We start from the raw sequence: 15014 nt of genomic DNA, 5'->3' as shown, positions 1-15014 counted from the left end.
TATTTAATATTTCATGCATTCAGCTTCATTTAGGTAACTCTCTGTTTTTGTCAGTCAGTCCACATATCCTTTCATGCATTTATTTTTCGTTAAAAATGCTGAGAAAATCATAGTAGTCGCCCTTAGGTGTCTCTAACAATCTGCCAAAAATTCGGAATGATTTGAATTTGTTTATAGTGGTAAAAGTTCAAAATGGTAGGTCAGATTTTGTTACCCGGGATACGTTTTGAAAATTTATCTTCGACTTGTAAAATCGAGATCTCTCTCATATGAGATCCGATTTTCAATTCGAAAGATGTTATGAACTCATAATGATGTCTAGTTTTGAATATGATTTTCTCATATTTTTCTGAATTTGTTTGATGTCTGACAAAAATCCGAGAGTTCGGGACACGTGTCTAAGCCTGATTTGGGCCTCTAAGACTTTGGATCAACTTCAGTCGATGGGTTCTCTTTGGGTATTGCTCCAAATCCAAATCTATAAAAAGTGAATGTCATGTTAGGGATGTCCTCTGTTTGCATAGGAAAGCTTAAGATTTTTAGAATAGTTTTAATATCTGTTTCGGATTTTTCTTGTCAGCCTCTTATTTTGTGATATTTATTTGCTCTATTGATTTAGGCAAGTAATGTCGCATTTTTATCTCTGTTCCTGTTGATCAAATGCCAAATTAATAAAAATAAAAAGTTGTTCCTGCATCTGTCAGTAGTTTCTCATTTAAATATCAGAAATTTCCATGGTCAGTTGCTATTTGTTTTAGCATTTTTATATTAGATCAGGTCGATTTTACCTCCGTCAGAGCCAAATTCCTGTTACCGAACTCACCGTAGTTCAAATCCCGAGGCTGTAAAGTACAAAAGTGTTCAATTTTAGGTCCTTTAGTAGTATGCAAAATATTAGATGTTTCTATGGTGTAATTCTCATATTATCGCATTAAGTATTACATTTGGTTCGGGTCCATAGGTGAAATTCGCCCATTTTAGGATTTTCTGTAAATTTTTGCATCCAAACCATGTCATTTTGTGAGTTTTAGCATTCTAGGATGTTTATCAGAATAGATAGATGCTTCATACCGAATTTGGTGTGATTTAGAATTCATTTGAGGCTCGGTTTAGCCATATCATCAAAACAGGGCCCCGCGGGACCCTGATCCAAGCGAAAAACAAGCGAGATTCATTATTTTTGATGAATAGTAGCATGTCCAAATTCTGATTTTATACTTTTAATGTGTTTAGTAGCATGTCATCATGCCTCAAACTGCATTTCACCATCATTTGGTTCAATTTGAATTTCAAAAATCTCAATTTTACCAAAATTTCTTTCAAAAACCATGATTTTAAAGATGTAACTTCAATATTAGGGGTATTTTGATCATTTTGACCACAATTTTGAATTTAAAACTATTTTTTACTGAATTTTTTGCATTTATGTCATTTCAAATATCAAGAAAGCATGATAATAGGGTTTATATCCAATTAAGTCCAATAATTTCAGAATATTATTGGAAATCTTAGAAAAACCCACATATTTGAGCTAACCCCATTTCAAGCTTGGCAGGGACATTCAAAGGAAGGAGTTGAAGTTTGCAATTTCCTTTTATTTCATTTAATTAGTGCTGTAATAATGTAAATTTTGGAGTAAGAAATTTTATTTTCTGCTTAGATTAGGATGCATATTATATAGTTTGAATTTCTGCAATATCCTGTTTATGTTATTCATGCATTTTATTTCAAAATCACTATGGATGTACACGAATGACACGTACACCAACTCTTAGGGAGTTGATGAACTCAGTGGAGTCCATATTTACGGCCCTAGTCGGAATATTGACGAGACCCAGATCCATCATCTTTCTACCAGTCACACTGAGCCTACACTCTTAGGCTATCTTCCAAAATTCTACTGCATATTTCCAATTCTACAAAATATTTTAGAATGGACTAAGTAAATTATAAACATATTCACGACCATAGTCGGAATATGCGACAATTCTACTTAGTTTAATCCTAAGATAGCACATTTTCTGGAAAAAAAAATTTACAAAATGACATTCATTCATATCATTTGCATCAGGGCATCATCTACTTTTCTCATGATTTTCTCAAGAAAATTTCACTCCATGGAAATCGATTCCTTAAGAAACTCTGAAAATTTTTTAAGTTGGATTTCCCAAGTCAAGTTTTCTCGTGATTTTCCCTGGAAAGTGTTATTTTCTTAAGATTTTCAAAAGGAGTTTTTCAATCTTTCCCAAGAATCAAAATCAGTTTTCAAGTGTTTCAAGGCTAAAATTCCCAGGATTTCAATTTCCCAAGTTTCGATCTTCCTTCTCCAAAGGGTTTTCCAATGAATTTCAATCATTTTCCAAAGAAAATTTTCAAAAGTTGGGATTTTCCCTGACAAGCATTTTCCTTCAAATGTTTACCCTTTTCCTAAAAATTACTTCTATTTTTCCCAGGATTTTCCACCACTCATGATTTTCCCAAGTCTTCATAATTTTTCTTGAGATTTTAAGTCCTTTTATCAGAGTTTCTCGAGAGATTGATTTCCATCTTTTTCCTTGAAAAGTATTTTTCAACCCCAAAGGCATTTTCCAAACATACATCATAATCTCCAATTTGCATTTTACAAAAATTTCATAGCACATGCCTGAATTCTCTGTGCATTTAGAATATAACACAATTTCGATAATTTTACTAACTCAAGTACAATTTCGGTCCTTGGTTCGATTACCTCTGTTAAAGGCGGCAGGAACAGTCAAACCTCGTACCGACAGGTCGAGCCCCATCCCATGGATTTTCCCGCTATTTTAAAAAACGGAGAGTATTTCAAAACAATTTCCAAAATCCGGTCAAGTTTGGATCGGGAAAGCATGTTTTCCTCTTTCTCTCCCGCAAGGGAAGGGAAGACGGAAAATTTTTGCGACGATAACACTCTGTTTTGAAAATATTGCGGGAAAAAATAGAGAGACGGGGCTCGCTCGTCGGTATGAGGTTCGACCGTTCCTGGTGCCTTTACCAGGGGTAATCGAACCAAGGATCGAATTTATGTCTTTTTGTTTTGCCTAAATATTATCTAGGAATTTATTCTAAGTCTAAATGAACAGAGAATCATGCTTGTGCAAATGCAAGGATGTATGCTCTTTCGAAAATGATTTTGAAATCTCCAAGTGTTTCTCAGATGAATTTGATAATGAAGTGAAGAAATGGTTTAGAACTTGAGATAGATTTAGGAAGGATATTTTTGAAGTTTTAAGTCTTTGAAATGATCAGAGTTGGAAAAAATAAATCTTTGATTTGAAAAGGATGACTTGAGATAAAGATAAAAGGAAGGAAGTTTTCAAAGTCAGAAATTGACTTTGAATTTGAATTTTGAACATAGATTTAGGAAATAAAATGAAACTGGAAATGGAATTGAATTCCTATTTCGAAATTTGAAATCAGGATGAGATTTGAGAGGTCCAAATTGAATTTAAAAAATAGATTTGGATTTAATAGATCTAGATGGGATAAAAATGGAATTGGTTTTTGGAATCAATATAAACTTGGATTTTGGAATCTGGAATTGGAATAGAATTTGATTTGAAATCTGGAATTTAAGATGAAATTTGATTTGAAATCTGAATCCTAAATAGAATTGAGATCAAAGATGAAATTGAATTCTGGATTTAGAATCCTAAATGGGAATTGGATCTGAAATATGAGATCTAATGATGGAATTTGGATCTGAAGTCTGAGATCCAAGATGAATTTGAATTCTGGATCCTAAAGGGAATTTGGATTCAAGATCTGGAATCCAAGAGAAAGTTGAGTTCTGGACCCTAAGATGGATTTTGGATCTGAAGTCTGAGATCCAAGATGGAATTGGATTCTGAATCCTAAAATAGAATTGGATCTGAAGTCTGAGATCCAAGGTAGAACTAGATTCTGGATCATAGAATGGATTGGGTTCTAACTTTGAATTTGGACTTTTGAAAGTCCAAATGAGACTTTTTGAAGACGGATCTGGGTTTTTAAAACCCAGATTGAATTTAAAATTTTAGGAAGGGTTATGTTTTGAGATTCAGAATCAATCTCAAATTTTGATTTTGGATTTTGAAGATAAGAAGATAAAACTTGATTTTGAATCAGAAGATGACTTCAAAGTTAAATTGAACTTTGAATTTTGAATTTTGAATTTGAATTGGAAGTTTGAAGTTTGAACACAAAATGATTTTTAAAATTTCAAAGTCAAATTGGACTTTGAAATTGAATTTTTGAATCTTGAAGTGAGATAGAATTGAATTTGAAATAGAAGCTTGAAGAAAAGATATTCAAAATCACTTGGGTGTTCGAAAAAGAATTTTTGAAAATATGATGCAATTCTATCCTAAATGATGAATGAATCTAAATGATTTTTGAAATTAGATTTAAAAATCATATTTTATTCTTTAAATGAATGTAAATAAGATTAATGATATAATACACTCCTGACTATGGTCACTGAATGTATTATATAATAATCACATTTAACTTCAAGTGAAGAATAAAACATATTTTGGTGCTTTTATAGAGTTTAAAATGAAATTAACTCTCAATATACCCTGACTATGGCCATTGGTATATATATTGAAATAATTTTAAATAAAACTCTGATAAAAGAGGAAAATATTTAAAGAAAATATGATGATTTTTGGAAAGGGTCCAGTGTGGATCCAGTGTTATTTTATAAAAGATAAAAATCCTAAGTTTTGTTTACATCCTGACTATGGCCATTGATGTAAATCATCAACTTAGGATTAATTACCTCTTACGAAATGGTGCACGTGTCATTCGTGTTCCCATTTGTGAGATTTTAAAATGAAGGAAAAGGATGCAACAAATGGTATTTATATGCTCATTCATTCTAATCTAGAGCAGGGAATGTAAATTCTCATTAAGATCTAACTTATTACAACACTTAAAATTGAAAATTACAAATCCCAAGTAATGACATTTTCCACATATTCCCCTGCAAAAATACTTTGTTAATATGAAAAGATAAGGAAAGTTGCACATATGTCAAGATATATATGATAAGAAGATGAAAAAGGGCATATATACCTATATTCATATATATACATGCATATATATACATATATGTATATCTTATATATGTACATGTATCTATACATATGAATATATATATATATATATATATATATACATGTGTTATCATGACAGATGATGGAATTGAAGGTTGATATGGAGAACTAATATGTCATGGTAGGTATAAACAATGTAATACATAAATAATAGATGGAATATCAAGCTGTTGCAGGTTGACAACACATGTATGTTAAAGCACTGGCAATCTGCCCCTTTGCAGAGAGTCGACCCTCCTAAAAAAAAACTGGCAACTATCCAAAAACCTATAGATTATAAGCCGAGAGACTGTGTGTGAAAAAAAAATTGGAATTTTACAGGGAGGTCAGAATAATCTCCATGGTGCCACAGAAGCATATGTTGTGGTAAATTGAAAAGAAAATGTGCTATTTCTCTTCATGCCATGACCTGTCGCCCTTAAAAACACCTAGCTCTCTAGTTTACCACAGAACTAGAAAGATCCAAAGTGCAATGAATTAAATGAAGAAATGTCATTCTTGCTTTGTTCTCAAAACACAACAGTAACCAGATTTACACTTCAACCAAATCTTGAACTTAATTAGGCTTGACAGGAGAAAAAAAAAGACAACAATTCCTGTAGCAAAAATTAAGATCAAAACCATAGGCAGTGAAAACTGGGCCATTGATGCCATGGAGCTTGAGTACAAGGTAATTAATTAAATAAATGAAGGTATGGGTGTGTGACAGTATACGATGGGGTGCTAAGAAATGTAAAATGCACAAGATAGAGTGGTGGCAGGCACTATGAGAACATACCACAGTAAAGAGAGATGAACAGATGTTAGACCCTGCCCAGTGAACAGTACTGTAAGTGAGAATATGTATGTGGCAAACCGATCCTTTATTCAGCCCATCCTAGCAAGGTGAACTCTCACAACGACTTAAATTCTCAGATTGATCACTCTCATTGCAATGATCTGATGGATCATCTTTAGCCACAACAAATTATCTCATAGCAACATTCATGAGTGAATCCTATGCTCATGGGTTCCAGCAGAATTAGCCCATTCACTCCCAAGACAGCATATCGAATAATTTCCACAAAGCATCATTTACATAGTTCATAAGTGAATGATTCTCCGGCAATAATAAACTGATTTGTCCATGACAAATCTATTCCTGCAAACCGGTTGCTGAAAATGGTCACTAGGGGGGGGGGGGGACTGGTTGCAGATGAAAACAGGCGATGCTAGAATGGTAACGTAAAACAGAACTTGGGCTATAGAGAAAGGACACATAAGTATAGTGCGCATATGAGATAACATCCGGTAAAGCCAAGTTATCAAGATTTCCATGGTGACTGGTGATGGAGCTGCATCAGACTTCAAAATGATATACAGTGAATATACAGATGTTGTATATGAACGTGCAGTGGGTGGGTGTTGTGTGAGATGTGTTGAATCAATAAGACAATAATCGTTATATGTGGATATTCACAAAGAAACAGGCAAATGATATTAAATCTGCCACAGAACTCTATCATATGCAAGTAATTTAGAGGGAATGGTCCGGACCCCAATCAAAATTTTAAAAGACAAACCATGCATATATTGAGGAATACCTTGAACAAATTTATACAACCGAGTTTCATGCAATACCAACAACCACGGATGATCCTCCAGGAACAGAAAGTTGATTAGGAAGAAGGAATCAACCTCCCTCTGTTACTTCAGGAGAAACCCGAAGGATGAACCTGAGAGAAAGGGGATCAAAGGGAAGAGTGGATCGATCTCGGCTTCGGCTCCAACAGGGAAGAAGGTAGCGCTTCCTTGCAGAAACCTAGAAGTTGAAAGGGGCGCCAAGGGATGAGGTTGAAGATCAGTTGGGTGATGCTTGAAGACGGGTATGAAGCAATAGGGGCGAGAGGCAGAGAGTGGATGATCGACCGATAATGGATGCCGAGTGTGAGGGATGGCTCTGCTTTTAAAGAAAAAGGGGAAAACTCCATAAGAGCTTCCGTTAGAGATGAAGGGCGGGTGAGGATGGTTGTTACAGATCAATGGTCGAGGATGGGGACTGGGGTTCTGTTGGCGATGAAAGGTTTAGGGAGGAGGAGATGGAGATGGCGGTTTGGAGGTGTGCGATCAGGAACCTTCCAGAGGAAGGGTCTATGAGAGGGGAGATCGCTATGGAGAGAGATAGTTTTTTTTTCCGAATGAGATGGCATGTGATAGGGGATATTGTTTACGGGGGGGGGGGGGGGGGCTTTTCCGAGATTTTCCAAAAGGGGTTTCCTAAAGAAAACACTTTTCTAAAACGGGTTTTTAGAAAACCACATTTTTGCAATTTTCTTTATCTTCTTTTTTTGTTCTTTTCTCAGGGTTTTTTTTTTGTGATTTTTCCTTTCTGTTGTTTTGGAATTAAAAACCTAAGAAAATATGAGGGACAAAAACTATTTTTTTTGTATATATATATATATATATATATATATATATATATATATATATATATATATATATATATATTGGTAAGAATTTACAAAATAAAGGGTTTTCTAAAAGTTTGGGTTTTGATTTCTTCAGAGAATGAATTTGAATTCAAAATTTGAGAAGATTTTCGGGTTTTGAACCTCGAATTGAGAAATATAGAGCAATGAATCCAAACGGATGCCGGATGGACTGTCTGAGCCAAAAAACTATTTTTTGGTATTTTTATAATTTTAATTTGAAAGTTGGACAACGAGGCTCAGACTTAAATTTTGACAATAGATCCGGTCCCGAAACTGAGTCAGATGTATAAAAATGAACTTAATTTCAATAAAATATGAGAAATGACTAGAATTTAAATCTAAAACTAACTTGATCGCTTAGAAAATGGGGTCAGCGGCAAGAAGGGAAATATTTTACAACATTTTGAAAAATTTGGGGTGTTCACACCTTGTTGCTTTGCTCTATTCATCATTGATTATCCTAGATATTATTTTTTTAGCTTATTGAAATCAGTTGGGCAAGTGCAATGATTCCCTCTAACATTTTCCCTTTACAGCATGGACGATACCCTGTTTATATTGTGAATCCTGTTTTAGTTCACACTGAACTTAGTGAAGTTTTTTAGAAATATCACATTTGAATTACCAGTTTCACACTGCATATGATGATACTATGTTCTGTGCACCGGCTGTGTTGTAAACCAGCTGTGTTGTCTCTAGCTGTGTTGAATTACCTATGTTCTTTTAGAAAAAGTTTATGTTAAAAAACTGAAATAGATTTAAGAGGATTCCTGGTGCTATGTTGTAAACCAGTTGTGTTGTCTCTAGCTGTTGTCAAATTGGAATCCAAAAATCATATGGGAAAGGACCCAGTTCGTTGGGATTGGTTGTAAAAGGAAGACATATACTTGAAATGCCAGCACAAACCTCCTGTGTCTATTGTGGTCATTGAAACCATTCTGCAGAAATTAACTCATTACTGATAGCCCATGATGAATCACTTGTCGTTTGTCAATGTATCTTTGTTTGCATGTTGCCTATATATTGCACGCTCATTTTACAATAAGTCCCAGTCATGGATTATCCTCTTCAACTGTTATGATCTATTGTATAGTTGCAATACAATCCCTGTATATATGGCACTCATCTCAAATAGCATGTATCCATTTCCTACACCCATATACATATGGCATCACTATAGATCCTTTGTAATGTACATCCTGTAAAACAACACTGCACATGCATGTTGCAGCAGGTTATGTTAGATTAAAAGCTGAAATTTCATAATAGGTAGCCTTGTCTGTGTTTCATTATAACTTGGGTACAATCATAGTTTAGATCACTTACTCATTACCAGCATCATCTCCATTACTTGCCACATATATACATGGGCGTGAGTATCTCATACTGCATATGCATGTTTGTGAACACCCCAATTTTTTCAAAGTCTTATAAAAATGACCTTTTTGCCCCTGACCCCATTTTCTGAGAAAATCAAAGCAATTTCAAAACTAAATTTCAGTTATTCTTCAGATTTTCTGGATTGAAATTCCAGGTTCATATATCCAAACTCGAATTCGGATCCGAACCCGGTGTTTAAGGTCCAAATTTGAGCCTCGTTACTCAATTTACAAATCAAAATTATAAAATGCCAAAAAACATTTTTTGAATGGTTCAAACAGCTCATTAGACACCCATTTGGATCCACTATTTCATATTTTCTCGATTTGAGGTCCAAACCTCAAATATCACCTCACATTCCAGGTCCAAATTCGCTTTCTGAAGAATTTTTCAGAGAAATAGCTTTGAATTCTCAGAAAAACTCTTTTGTAAATACTTTGTAAAAATAAAAAAAATAGTGTTTAATCTTTGTTTTCTCGTAAAATCTTAGATTTTTATTCCAAAAATACAAAAAAAATGGAAAAATAACACAAAAACCAAAAAAATTAGAAAAAAAACTACAAGAAAAACAAACGGTTTCAAGCTTTTTAAAGCTATTTTTGCTAAAAACCTCACTTGAAAAACATTTTACAAAAAAACTTCTTTAAAGAGGATCCTCTTTTGGGAAATATCATATAGGTATAACAGACTCCTTCCCGCGCCTCCCTTCTCTCTTCACCATTGTTGATCTCAAACAAACCTCTCCCTTTTTCACCTTTCATCCTCAACAAATCCATTCTTGAATCATCCAGGCTCTCTTTAAGAAGAGCCACCCCATCTTCTTCAAGGCATCGAGTTTCTCTCCTTCTGATCCATTTTTCCATCAACTTTCATCCATTTCTCTCCTCTGGCATCCATCTTTTCCTCTCTGGAGTCGATTACAATCTATCACCCATTATCAGTTTTTCCTTGGAAGAACCCATCATCTTGATCATCCTTCATCCCTGCGATCATCAAGCAAAAGCCACGCTCACACCGAAGGAGGTCTATTAAACCCCTGCAACAATCGGCTTCTGAAGGAGTACACTCCTTGTCCTGTGCATATTGATCTCTTCCCTGGTCTTTTCCCCAACCGACGGAAGAGAGTATATCTCGCTGCAGGAGTTTCCAATAATTTGGTAAGAACTCCTTTCATTCCCATTTGTAATTTCGAGCTCCTCATTTGCCTTGGCCCTTTCTTTATTATCTTCCTTAAACAAAGCACTCCTGTGACCCTGATGTTGCTTACAACAAGATCGGGCCATATAATGTGCAATAATGAATGAAATCCTTCCAGATTCCGACATTTTATTTCTATAATCATGTATTTTCCTCTGGGTTTTTCCCCAAATATCCATCACGCACACAGAGGTTTATGAATCTACGGCTTCAAATAACAGCAAGCATAACAGGTTTCAGCGTAATATCTGTTACAGAAAGTCCAGATCACAGCATTAGTTACCTTGATAGCCTTAATCTATTAAAAAAATAATCATTAGAAAGGTAGATTTGGTTGTCTATTGCATGAAATTAATTTAAAGTTATGTTGTTTCCATCGACTCATTCCTGTTTGCTGGTAGTTGATTCACTTGGCTTGCCCATCGCATTACTTAACTTTTTTTGTTCCTTTTCATTATCTTTCATTCTCGGTTCATTGATTGCTTACATAACCCAGATCCATTTGTTCGCATTTAGTCATTGATTGTTTTTTTAAAATTTGATTCATTCGCTGGTTCCATTTTATTCTGTTTGTTGCCTGAACCATGTGATCATCCGATCCTATCCATACCAACACTTTGAACCATCGTAACATCTCATCTCTGCTATCCTATCACTTTGAACCATCACTTTGAACCATCGTGTTATGGCCCTAGAAGTTAGCGATTCTACTAGAAATGGCACAGGTAATGTCTATAGTGTATACCAACAGGGAGATATCATTATAAAATGCTCTGTAGCGTAACATCTCAGCTCTATCGGTCTTATTTGCCATGGAGGATCAATTTGCAGGTATCACCATCCCCACTCAATTTCTTGGGTTGATAAATGGTCTTAATGCCTCCTTCTTCATTTCTCGATGCTCAGAGAAATAATCAAATCAGGCCCGAGTCCAGCATTTACAACTTATTTGTTTTGTTTTAAATTTTAGCATCTCCACCAAATCCACCTGATTGCCTTGCTTCCTGTCATTTTTTTTTAACATTACTGTTTAGATATGTTTTTTTTTTTATCCACTGTATTAGCTTAAGTCAATTTTGTTATTTTAGTTGCTCTTCTAATATGAAGGTTGGATAATTTGACGTGCATATTGAAGTAACATAGTCTGTTTTGAATATATTCATGTTTGCATAAGCTCAGTTCGTTGGTTATATATATGATTATCCCATCTAAAAGATGCTTTATTATGGAAATGTGAATGACCTGCTAAGGTGAGAGTTTCAATGGAAAATCCTGAAGACTTGTAAGCTATATTCGGCAAAAGCAAGTATGGATGGTCAAACACCTCTCCTCGTTCCTTTGGGGAGATTCACGCTGATGCATCAGAACCCTCAAGATTTAATATATTTGGGTAATCCGTGTGTTAGCCATATCAGTAAGTCCCACCATTATGGCTTCTTCTCATTTAGGACCCATCTTTCAGTTGCCTGAGTTTATTAAGTGTATTATTACAGCAGAAATTTTCAAAATTTCTGTTTCATAATAAGCAGTCATAATGCTGGACTGTTATAAAACAAATAAATGGTCACAATGTCGTGATCTGAGTTTTGGAAATATGGGCTATACAGTAAGTTCACTGTATGCCAACATAGTCTTTTTTTTTCTCTCTACAGGCTTCTTTATATGTTGGAATTAGAGGAAGACGTCTCCTGATATTTTTATCCAAGGAAACAGGTAATTATAGATTTCGGTAAGCAGGTTAATGGTACTTCACCCGAAATGGCTTCATCAAGTTTTGAAGCCAATGTGTCTCAGAAATTCTTTGAAAATCCACTTCCTTTTGGTTGGAAAGGGGACACGCTGTACCTCTACTGTACCTATGCTCACCTTTTGCAGCATCACTTGCTCCCCACCTCTTCACAGCACAACCTTCCTTACTAACACTATGCTGCACTTCACTTCACAGCCATCATATATCTGCTATACAGTGGCAGTCTTGCTACACTTTACCTTCCACACAATCTCTCAAATGACCTTCACCCTGTCACCACTTTTTCAGCACATGCACAAATCCCAGCATGCTTCACCGTCATCCAGTGCATGTCCATCAGCATTGCATATCTCCATTGTTGTCAAACACTATATTTCCATCTATTGCTGCCATAGTCATACCTTCACTACTACACGGCACGTTAACCTATCGTGCACATTCACTTATTGTGGTTACTATAATAGCCTTTCCATTTACATCCAAAATATGTGTTCAGCCCTTACCAAGCAGCAATGTCCTTGCTGTTTTCAGCTTTGCACATATCCTTTCACAGCATCGATTTGGCTGTTCTGCCAATGTGTTTGGCACCTATCTGCCTCAACCACTGTTACAGCCCATCATCACCCTGTATCTTTCGAGTTGGTTATCCTAATCAAAGGTCAGCCAATCCAACTTTGAACCAATCGATTTTTCCTTCATACAGACCCTGTTTTCCTCTGATCAGTACCAGCACCTTCCCTATTAGGCATTACTTGCTATTTTTCCCTGCACCATACTTACACCCTGTGTATCTTAATGTCAATTTTTTTTTTATGTTAATATTAGGTGTCAATACAAACCACCCACATTTCAGCACATTTGCTACAATCCCTTACCACATCTCCCATCTCACAAGTTACTGTATATACCCTATATATATATATGTATGTATGTATATACACACATACATATATACTTATATATATATATATGAATATACAGATATGCATGTATATATATGTATATAGGTATATATGTCATTTTTCATCCTATCATCATATATATCTTGACATATGAGCAATTTTTCCATTTGATAGGTGCAAATCTCTTCTATTTTTCATACTCACCAAGTGTTTTGCAGGGAATATGTGGAAAGGGTCATTACTTGGAGTTGTAAATTCAATTTTATGTATTGTAATAGTTAGATCTTAATGAGAATTAACATTTCCTATTCTAGATTAGAATGAATGAGCATTGTAAATGCCATAAATTGCTTGTTTTCTTGCTTTTTACTTTTATTTTCCAAAATCTCACAATGGTAAAACACGAATGGCACGTGCACCTTTTCGTAAGAGGTAATTAATCCTAAGTTGATGATTTACATCAATGACCATAGTCAGAATGTAAACAAAACTTAGTATTTTTATCTTTTACAAAATAACACTAGAGCCACACTGGATCCTTTTCAAAATTCATCATATTTTCTTTAAATATTTTCCTCTTTTATCAGAGTTTAGTCTAAAATTGATTCAATACATATATCAATGGCCATAGTCAGGATATATTGAGAATTAATTTCATTTTAAACTCTATAAAAGCACAAAAAATGTATTTTATTCTTCAGTTGAATTTAGATATGATTATTATATAATACATTCAATGACCATATTCAGGAGTGTATTATATCATTAATCATATTTACATTCATTTAAAGAATGAAATATGATTTTCAAATCCAATTTCAAAAATACTTAAATCCATTCATCATTTAGGATAGAATTGCATCATATTTTCAAAACTCCCATTTCAAAATTCTAAGTGATTCTTTTTCTTCATTTCTCAAATCAAATCTTATTTATAGATCCAAATTCAATTCTACCTCATTTCAAGATTCAAAAATTCAATTTCAAAGTCCAATTTGACTTTGAAAATTCAAAATCATTTTATATTCAAATTTCAAACTCCCAATTTAATTCAAAAATCAAACTTCAAAGTTCAATTTAAACTTTGAAGTTTCTGATTCATCTTCTGATTCAAAATCAAGTTTATTTTTTTTTCTCATCTTCAAATTCAAAATCAAGGTTTGAGATCGATTCTGAATCTCAAAACTTGACCCTTCCTGAAATTTAAATTCAATCTGGGTTTTCAAAACCCAGATCCATCTTCAAAAGTCCCACTTGGACTTTCAAAACCCAAATCCAAAGTTAGACCCTAATCTCAACTTGGATCTAGATTTCCAAGTACCATCACTTTTGGATTTTAGATTCCAGATCCAAATTCCCTTTAGGATCCAGAATCCAACTTCACCTTGGATCTCAGACTTTAGATCCAAAATCCATTTTTAGGATCCAGAATCCAACTTCACCTTGGATCTCAGACTTCAGATCCAAAATTCATTTAGGATCCAGAATCCAATTTCACCTTGGATCTCAGACTTCAGATCCAAAATCCATTTAGGTTCCAAAATCCAATTTCATCTTGGATCTTAGACTTCAGATCCAAAATCCATTCTAGGATCCAGAATCCAATTCCATCTTGGATCTCAGACTTCAGATCCAAAATCCATTCTAGGATCCAGAATCCAATTCCATCTTGGATTTTAGATTTTGGATCCAAATTCCATTCCAAATTTTGGATCCAATTCCACCTTGGATCTCAGACTTCAGATCCAAATTCCATCTTGGATCCAATTCCATTTAAAATTCAGAATTCAACTTCATCATTGGATCTCAAATTTCAGATTCAACTCCCATTTAGGATTCTAAATCCAGAATTCAATTTCATCTTGGATTTTAACTCTATTTAGGATCCAAACTTTGGATTCAAATTTCATCTTAAATTCCAGATTTCAAATCAACTTCTATTACCCAATTCCAATTTTTCAAATCCAATTACATTTCATTCCAGATTTCAAAATCCAAGTTTATCTTGATTCCCAAAATTCTAAAAACCAATTCGATTTCTCAATTTTATTTAGGATCTCTCATAACTCATTCTGATTTCAAACTTCAAAATTAGAATTCAATTCCAGTTTAAACACTCATCCAGGTTCAAAATTCTAAGATTCAAAGTCCATTTATGACTTTGAAATTTTCTTTCTTCTCCTTTTATCTCAAACAT

The sequence above is a fragment of the Nuphar pumila genome, chromosome 9 (genome assembly GCF_984573655.1).
Source record: "Nuphar pumila chromosome 9, dmNupPumi1.hap1.1, whole genome shotgun sequence".
NCBI classification, from domain to species: domain Eukaryota; kingdom Viridiplantae; phylum Streptophyta; class Magnoliopsida; order Nymphaeales; family Nymphaeaceae; genus Nuphar; species Nuphar pumila.
Note: the sequence above shows the minus strand (reverse complement) of the source record.